We start from the raw sequence: 10,000 nt of genomic DNA, 5'->3' as shown, positions 1-10,000 counted from the left end.
TGTTATCTGTGATGCGATGTTGTTGTTTTGTTATTATCATTATTATAATTATTATGCCACTCTGTATATTGTTTACTGCAGAGGATGAGGCTTAGCCATGGCTTTGTTAGTGGGGTGAGTGATCCTACATGGAAGAACATGAATGACACAAACCAACTAACTTTTAATTGAATGAGTTGTACTCTTGCGTCGGGCTGTGAAGCATTTCAAATTACAAATGGCAGAAGAGCCAAAAACAAGGGAACTTTTTTTTTGTTTGCGTAAGGGCATGGAAATTAGTTTTTAACCCTTTCACGACAGGCATTTTTCACGGAGTTGGACTACTTTCGGACCGAACTTCTCCTTTTGTTGAAATTAGACAATTTTTCCAGCACTTCTGTAACTAGGGCATCGTGCCAAATGCTGTATAGTATCACTTTGTTAATACATCCTATATATACAATCATATCAAACCTAAATTTCTAAATTTGTTAATCATAAAGTTTCAATATGAATTATGGTTGCAATAAAATTAATCAAAACTTATATACTATAGACCACTACCTAAGCAAGAGTAACGGTTACTCTAGATTACCGCTATGCCCCAGTAGTGGGTCGTGAGCTAGATAAAGCACGTCACACAAAAGAAAGTGTTTTTCCTTGCAGGATGAAGAAAAACACGAAAATAACAGATTAGTCTACAACGCTGTCCAACTGGGCGGCGAGGTTAATGTATAGCACTTGAGTTACAAAGGAAAACGTTTAAAAACAGTTAACCTAAGGACTTAGTATCAATAAAAAAAAATCTTGGCAGACCCTTAGATATGGAAGTGGATTACCATCTGCTTCTGGAAAATGTTATTATGAAACCTGTGGAGAAGGGTGTTTGGCTATGCAGCTCTATGGTCGATAATGATATCAGTGTTAAATAGCTCGTAGAAGAAGTTAAAATGTTGCTAAAATTGTATTTAGTCTATTCTATTACTTTTGAGTCTGCTCATAGATTACCTAATCTTCAAACTATATATGTATATGTGCACACACACACGCACAGAAACACATACATACATACATACATATACACACACACACACACACACACACACACACACACACACATATATATATATATATATATATATATATATATATATATATATATATATTATATATAATATATATATATAATATATATATATATATATATATATGTATGTATATATATATGTGTGTGAGTGGTGTGTGTATATATATATTATATATATATATATATATATATATATATATTTATATATATATATATATATATATATATATATATATATATGTTAATACTAAAGAATGGACTATGATGGATTGATAGAGATATAAGTTGAGACGTTTACAGTGCTTGTGAATGTCCTAAACTGGATTATCTATAACAGTCATCTCAAGTTAATCAATATATACTGACAAACGCACTCATTACGCGTTATACAAATACGAACAACTTTTTTCGCTTAATAGTCTATATGATTTTCAAATATGATCTGATTCATTTCCGTCTGAAAAAATAAGCGTTTTCTCTAAGTGTTATAATTATCATTAATGCATTTCTGCTCAGAAGAAACGTTCGATTTTACGTACTATTCTTTTTCGATAGATAGTTGAAATAGATAAATGGACGTGGAATGAATATATCGGTCTGATAAACTCCCCATATACAGTTTTTTAATTATTCTATTTATTGAATTATGTGAACAAAAGAAAACCTCTATTTTGCAAATCACATATTTCCCACTTTGCATTCTGCAAGTCCAGCTTTTTCGAAAAAAAAAAGTAAAAATCCAATGTGTATCGGGGTCCGGATGCAGCTCGTGTCGCAGAAAGGGGATGCTATGCAGTACAGCCCCCGGCAGATGTCAGCAGCGTACTTTCCATTCGTGTAAAAATAAAAATGAATTTTTTTCTTGCTTTTTTTTCTCGTCTCCTTTTCTTTCTCTTAATGTTTTTTTCTTTTGATTTTTTTTTTTGTGAGTATTTTTTCCGTATATATTCGGTTTTTGTTTTATTTTTATCCATTGTTTCTGTATTACTTGGTCTTATGTGTATGTTATTGTATTTATATGTTTGTAGACATAAATACGCGGTATGAATATATGTGGATATACTTTAATTGAATGAATTACACACACGCACGCACACAAACACATGCGCACACACATACACACATACAAACAAACACACATACAAACACACACGCATGAACAGAGATTAGTTATTAAAAAGGTCATTAATGCATATCTTCGGATAGTTTAAAAGCAAAATTGGTAACTTAATGTGATCTTACGTATAACGTTCTCTCGTGTCTTTGGTATAGCTGTGTAGGTACAGATTTCCCCCTTATTTTTTTCACTATGTTTTTCTTCATTCTTTTCATCAAATAATTTATAAATCGGCTATTTTTCAAATCTGCAGAATGTTAAGGAAAACTCTAGTAGCCAAATCATCACCCAATCATTTTTTTTTTCTATTCAATACATTAAAACGCATTTCATTAACGGTAGGATGACCAAACGATTTAATCATAAATATATTACATTCTGATACAAATTCAACTCTGTGTACAACGTCAATATCACAGACACATCAGTCATGCGTGAGGCATATGACGCGTTCCATTATTATGAAGCGAGTTTAATTCTGCACAAATTAATGATTCATTCCACGTCAAACCAGTTTAATGAGACCTTTGTATAAAAAAAAATATTAACCATTCAAAATATATTCTAATATATTCCATCTTCAACCGACTTTGCAGCAGTTATGTTTTCATTTGTTTTAAGATTTATCTTTTTTTCAAGTTTTGTGTATCGTGTATTCGAGAGCGATATGTATGTATGTATGTATATATATATATATATATATATATATATATATATATATATAAATTAGAGAAGAGATGCAAGTGAACAGGTACATGACGGTGAAATGGAGGGAAGAACAACGTGCAGAAGATGTTAAAGAGAGAGAGAGAGGTGGTCGGTAGAGAGATAAGCGAGAGAGAAGAGAGAGAGAGAGAGAGAGAGAGACGGAGAGAGAGAGAGAGAGAGAGAGCGGGGAGAGAGATATGGGCAAGTGGAGAGAAGGGAGAGACAGATAGCTAGCCGAGACAGAGAGAGACCAAAGCAACAAACATAGAGAGAGAGAGGTGCCACAATCTCCAAGCACACATAGGGGAAGAGGAGGAATGGAGGACAAAAAGACAGACAGAGAAAGAGACAGAGAGACAAGCAGACGACCACACACAAAGAAGCTAGTTTCGAATTACCTTTTGCCAGACAGATAGACAGACTATAATAGCAAAGATACCGCTAACTTCAAAAGGGCACAATTCGGTTAATCAAAGTTCTAATAAGATAGTCAGTCAACTCTTTAGAAGTGGTTATATCTGATTACAGAAGCACTCAGATGGATCCGCAGTGAGTTTTAAGGATTATCTTATAAGTCAAGATTGAAGGAAATTAAAATGCAACAACAAAAAAACTCTCTAGACTTTCTTGGTTATATGATCACTGATATGTATTTGTTTATGTGTTTGTGTCAGTTCATGTGTTGCGAAGAGGTAAACTGAACAACGTGTGAACGTGTTTTAATACGTAAAGAAAGAGAACAGCGAATAATTATATACATAATGTGTAAGTCACTGATAGTAATTAGGTATGTGTAAGAATCAACAAAAGGATAAACATAGAATAAACACACGAGCAATGATAGTATTAAAATGGATTACATAATAGCGTTATTAATAGCAATAGTGATATTAAAACAATTAACTATGACATGATAATCAGTAAGGTAATAGCGTGAATGATGCCAGTATGAAAATTAACGGTTATATAACCCAGTTGTATCCTACAAGAAACTGCTTGATTTAAGCAATTGTATGATAATGCATGAATTTGAATAATTGCATGATATTTCATGAAATCAAGTAAATGCAGGAATCAAAGTAATTGCATGAAACTCATTAAAGTAATTGCATGATACTGCATGAATTCAAACAATTAAGTGATACTGCACGAATTATGATAAATGCATATTACTGCACGAATTAAAATAAATGCATATTGCTACATGAATTATGGTAAATGCATATTACTTGAAGAATTAAAGTAGATGTATATTAGTACACGAATTAAAGCAAATGCATATTACTGAACGAATTAAAGTAAATGCATGTTACTATACTAATTAAAGTAAATGTATATTACTACACGAATCAAAATAAATGCATATTACTGCACGAATTAAATTAAATGGATATTACTACATGTTATAATAAATGCATAATACTGCACGAATTAATCACTGCATGAATTAAAGTAATCGCGTAATACTGCATTAAGTAAATCAATGAATTAAAGTAGTTACGTGATACTGCATAAACTAAAGTAATTGCATGATTCTGCATGAATTAGAGGAACACTAAAACATTATGAGAAGATGCAGAAGCAAATTGCCGCACGATGTGATAAGTTAGAGCAAATTACAATAGGAAATGTGAATGGAATGACTTTCTAATGGTCGAAAACCTTTAATGAGATTTCTCTGTATTATTTATTAGGAAACGCTGTAATTACTTGCGTGTCTATGTATGCATTTTCTATTTGTGTGTGTGTGTTTGTGTATATGTATATGCGTGAGTGTCTGTGTGTGTGTGTTGTGTATATGTTTAAGCGTGAGTGTGAGTGTGTGTGTTTGTGTATGTATACATATGTGTGTGCATGTGTGCGTACATGTTTCTGTATATATAAACATGTATGCGTGTGATTATATGTATGTATGAGTATGCATGTATGCAAATTAGGTACATAAAAGTCCACCAGCAGAAAATTGAAAAACTCACTCCAGTCCCAGCTGACGAGATCTTCCATCCTTCCGTGGGAGGGGATTCGCCGATCGTTCCAAGCAACTTCTTTCGCCATTCTTGCCAATCACAGGAAGATTTACGGATTTCAACCTCAGCATCGGCAGGAGATGGACAGATGGATGTGCTTCTTTTTCTTTTTTCCTTTTTTTTTTTTCTTTTTTTTTTCTTTTCCCTATTTTTTTTTTTTTTTTTTTTTTTTTGAGAGAGAGAGAGATAAAGGGAGAGAGGGGGAGAGAGCGAGAGAGAGAGATAGGAGAGGAGAGGAGAGAGAGAGAGAGAGAGAGAGAGAGAGAGAGAAAGAAAGAAAGAGAGAGAATTACCTGGTTAGTCTATGTTAATGGTTTCGTTGTTTCTCTTTTCTTTTCTCTCTCTCTCTCTTTCTCTCTCTCTTTCTCTCTCTCTCTTTCTCTCTCTCTTTCTCTCCTCCCTTTCTTTATTTCTCTCTCTCTCTCTGCCTCTATCTGTTTCTCTCTCTCTCTCTCTCTGCCCCTATCTGTTTCTCTCTCTCTCTCTGCCTCTATCTGTTTCTCTCTCTCTCTATGCCTCTATCTGTCTCTCTCTCTCTCTCTCTCTCTCTCTCTCTCTCTCTCTCTCTCTCTTTGTATATATGTGTGTGTGTATCTATATCTATTTATCTTTCTATCTATCTATCGATCCTAACTATAAATAATATATCTAAACATCGTCTCTTCTCTCTCTCCATCTCTCTCTCTCCTCTATAAATCTATATATATATATATAATCTATATAGATATAAATATATATATAGAAAGATAGATAGATAGATAGAAATAGATAGATAGATAGATTATATTATAATATTAAATATGTTATATATAAAATAGATATATATATGTATATATCAAGTATCTATATCTATATCTATATATATATAACATATATGTATACATATCATATATAAATAATAATATATTATATATATAAATAATAATAAATATATATATTATATATATATATATTTGTATATATCCTATATCTATACTATATCTATAATATAACATATATGTATACATATGCATATATATATAATATATATATATATATAGATAAATATATATGTTCTATATATCTATAGATATAATATATATATATTATATGTAATAATATATATAATATTATTATTAAACTATAACTAATATCTATATATATATATATATATATGTAATATTTGTGTAGTGTGTGGTGTGTGGTATGTTATATCTTTAAAATATAGTATAATTATAAATAATAAGTATATATATATTATATATATATATATATATATGTATATATATATACATGTATATGATAAATGTATATATATGAATATATATATAATATAAATTTCTATAATATATATATGTGTGTGTGTGTGTGTGTGTGTGTGTGTGTGTGTGTGTGTGTGTGTGTGTGTGTGTGTGTGTGTGTGTGTGTGTGTGTGTGTGTGTCTTTTTGTCAGGCTAGAGATCAACAGAATGATGACTGACCTTTTGAATTCCTTCCCGTCGACTTACTTCGACCTCACTTTCCGTCGGGAGTAGATGACGTTTCGCCTCACAAGACAATCCTTTTTTTTCCTCGACATTCTTCCTGTCTTAGGAAAGGTGAAAACCCTGAGAGGCGCGCCATTTATTGCACAGGCTGGGAATTATGGATTATTTTCTTTTTTTAACTTCCTTTGTTTTCCCCTTCGTGTTCTTCTTCTTCTTTTTTTCTTTTCTTTTCTTCTACCTCTTATTCTTTATCTTCTTTTTCTTCTTCTTCTACCTCTTATTCTTTATCTTCTTTTTCTTCTCTTTTGTTTTATCTTCTTCTGCTGTCCTACTTCACCTAATCTTCCTTCTTCTCCTTATTTTTATTCTTCTTCTCCTCACCCTCCATCTTTTACTTTCTTTTCTTCATCTCCTTCTACTTCTCTTTCTCCTCCGCTTTCTCCTTCACCTTCTCTTTCTTCTTCTTCTTTTCTTTTTCTTCATTCTATCTTTCCCTTCCTATTGCTCTTCTTCCTCTCTTTCCCCTGCTCTCTCACCTTCATCTTCTTCTTCTTCAGTTTATTCTCCTCTTCCATCTTCTTCTTCTTCTTCTTCCTCCTCCTCCTCTTCCCCTCCTCCTTCTTCTTCTTGTTCTTCTTCTTCTACCTCCTCCTCTTCCTCCTCCTCCTCCTACCCCTCCTACTCCTCCTCCTCTTCCACCACCTCCTCCATCACCTCCTCCTCCTCCTCCTCCTCCTCTACATCCTCCACCTTCTCTTCCTTGTCCTCGTCCTCCTCCTCCTCTTCTTCCTCCTTCCTCTTCTTTTCCGGAAATCATGTCAAACTGACCTCGCAAACATCTTTATACTGGCGGCCTTAATGTCTTGTTTCTTTCTCTCTTTCTTTAAAAAGCTTTTGAATTAACGATGACGTTCAGTATTGTTTATAATGATCGTTGCAACTCTCGTTTATTTTCGCCCGCTGTTGTTGCAAGGGACCGTGGCAGAGGGTAGAATAAAGTCACATTGAAGGAGAAAAATGTTGAAGGAAAGCCCAGAAGAGGGGAAGGGAAGATGTTAACACAAAGAGAATGAGGAAGAAGAAGGTGAATATGGAAGAGAAGAAGAAAAAATATAATAATAGTACTACTAATAACAATCATTATAAGAAGAAGAAGAAGAAGGGAGATGAAGAAGATGAATGTGAAGAATGTTTGAATCAGAAGAGTGTGGAGGAAAAGCAGAAAATGACGAAAAAGAAGGAGAAAAAGAAGGAGGAGGAGAAGAAGAAGCAGAAGAAAGAGAAGAAGACGAAGAAGTAGATAAGGAGGAAGAAAATAAAGGAGCCACAAGGTGAGGGTGATAAAAAAGATAAGTTGAGGGAAAATAATCAAATTATAATTAGAAGAAGCAAAGAAAAATTAAAAGAAAAGAGAGGGGAAAACACCGGAAAAGGAAGGGGGAAAGTCCAAGACCAGGGGAAAATATACCAAGAAAAATGTTAAGAGTTAAAAAAAAGAGGATAAATAAGCCAAAGAGACAAATACATTAAGAAAACAAGAGAGGGAAAACAATAGACGTGGCAAAGGTCACGGCCTCCTTGGAAAACCTCTCGTGAAACCGCCAGCCTCAAAAGCAGTTAATTAATGGAATTCAAAGACGAAGACCTCTTGGCTTGGATGGCTCGAATGTATGTCTTAAGGAGCTAGATATCTAGAGGTTTTAGGTAGTCTTAGAACTAGAAATAGCAGATAGGTGAATTTGCTTTATCTTGAAATTTGCATATTGTGTGGATATATTGTGTTCTGTGATATTTGAATCCCTGTTCGGATAAGAAATAGAAACTAATGATATTCAAACACAAATACACCAAAAAAAGACGAAGAAAAACAAAAAAGAAACTGGACAAAGTCCATTGGACATATGAAACGCCAGGCATCGTTAGTGTTAAGCCTTTGTTGAAAAATATGACAGTACCGCTTTTTTCTCCTTTTTGTTTTTCTTTTTTTTTCTATCAGTCAGGTCTACGTTAGTGTGCCTTTTTCATTAAGTTACGCAGGGTTTCCACCACCTCTCCCTTGTTCTTTCTCTCCCTCTTCCTTCTCCATCACCCTGTTTCTCTCCCTCTGCCTTCTCCCTCTCCCTTTCCCCCTCCCTCTCCCCCTCCCTGCAGCGTATATGTGTGACGCAAGAGTGGGTTTAGGGGGAGTTGGATGGGGGGGGGGATATGGCCTCAAGCGGAAGGGTTGAAGCTTCTCCCCCTCCCTCCCCCGATCCCCCACCGTCCTCCCTCCCCTTCTCCCTTCTCCCTTCTCCCTTACGCCCCCCCCCCCCCATTACATTGATCTTGTGTCGCAAGGGAAGAGCGGACGTGCGGTCCAGCGGCCCCGTTCTTCGCATGCAGTCGCTGAGCGCGGATGCTGGTGCTGGTGGGGGGGTGGGGGGGATGGAGAAGGGAGGGAGGAGGGGTTAAAGAAGGATGGAGAAGGGTGAAGGGAGGAGGGGGGCTGGTAGGGAGGGATAGGGGGTATGATTTTTTTTTTCTTTTTTACCGTAGGGAATGAGGGAGAGAACGAGAGAGGGAGGGAGAGGGGGTGAGTGAAAGATAGGGATGGAGAGACGGAGGTGGAGGGGAGGGAGGGAGACACGGAGAGAGGGAGGGAAAGGGCCTGAGTAAAAGAGAGGGAGGGAGAGATGAAAGGAGGGAGGGATACGAGCTGAGTGGAAAGGAATAAGGGAGAGATGGAGAGGAGGGAAAAGGAATAGCGGGAGGGAAGGAGGGGGGCTGTATATGCCGTTCTAATAACGTGAGTGAAAATTCCAAATATTCTCCTGTCTCATGCTGTTTGTTATTCTGATCACGTGAGAGAGAGTAAATGTATTTCTGCTTCGCGCTTATGGTCATTTTAAGAGTCAATGGTGAATGAAAATAACTTCAAGATTAGATACTCGGAAATGCTTATATATTCGTATGATAGACGCGATCACGTTTGTTAGTGTGTGTGTGTGTGTGTGTGTGTGTGTGTGTGTGTGTGTGTGTGTGTGTGTGAACGTGCATAGATAGTTACATACATAAATACATACAAACACACACATAATTACGCACACACTCACGCACACATATTTAATTACATATCAAAGGGAAGTATGTGAACTCACGTATGTGTGCAGATGCATATATATATATATATAATATATATATATATATATATATATAAAAATATATATATATATATATAATATATATATAACATAATATAATATATATATATATCTGTTACACATATATATATGTGTAACATCATGAAGCGAGGAGGAGTCGATGAGAGAGGGCGGGATAGAGAGAGAGAGGGGAAGGGAGAGGGGAGTGTGAGACGGAGGAGGGGAGAGAGAGATGTGAGGGGAGGGATGGAGAGGAGGTGTGAGGGTATTGTGTGTATGTGTGGTGTGTGTTACACATAATCGTGTGTGTGTACAAAATATATAAATGCTATATATATATATATATAAATAAATATATATATATAATATATATATATATATGCATATAATATATATATTATATATATATATTTATATATATATAAATATAACATATAATATATACTTATATATAATATAATAACTATATATAATAC

Source organism: Penaeus japonicus, unplaced genomic scaffold, assembly GCF_977035675.1.
Source record: "Penaeus japonicus unplaced genomic scaffold, GWHDUDI00000001_assembly GWHDUDI00000011, whole genome shotgun sequence".
NCBI lineage: Eukaryota > Metazoa > Arthropoda > Malacostraca > Decapoda > Penaeidae > Penaeus > Penaeus japonicus.
Note: the sequence above shows the minus strand (reverse complement) of the source record.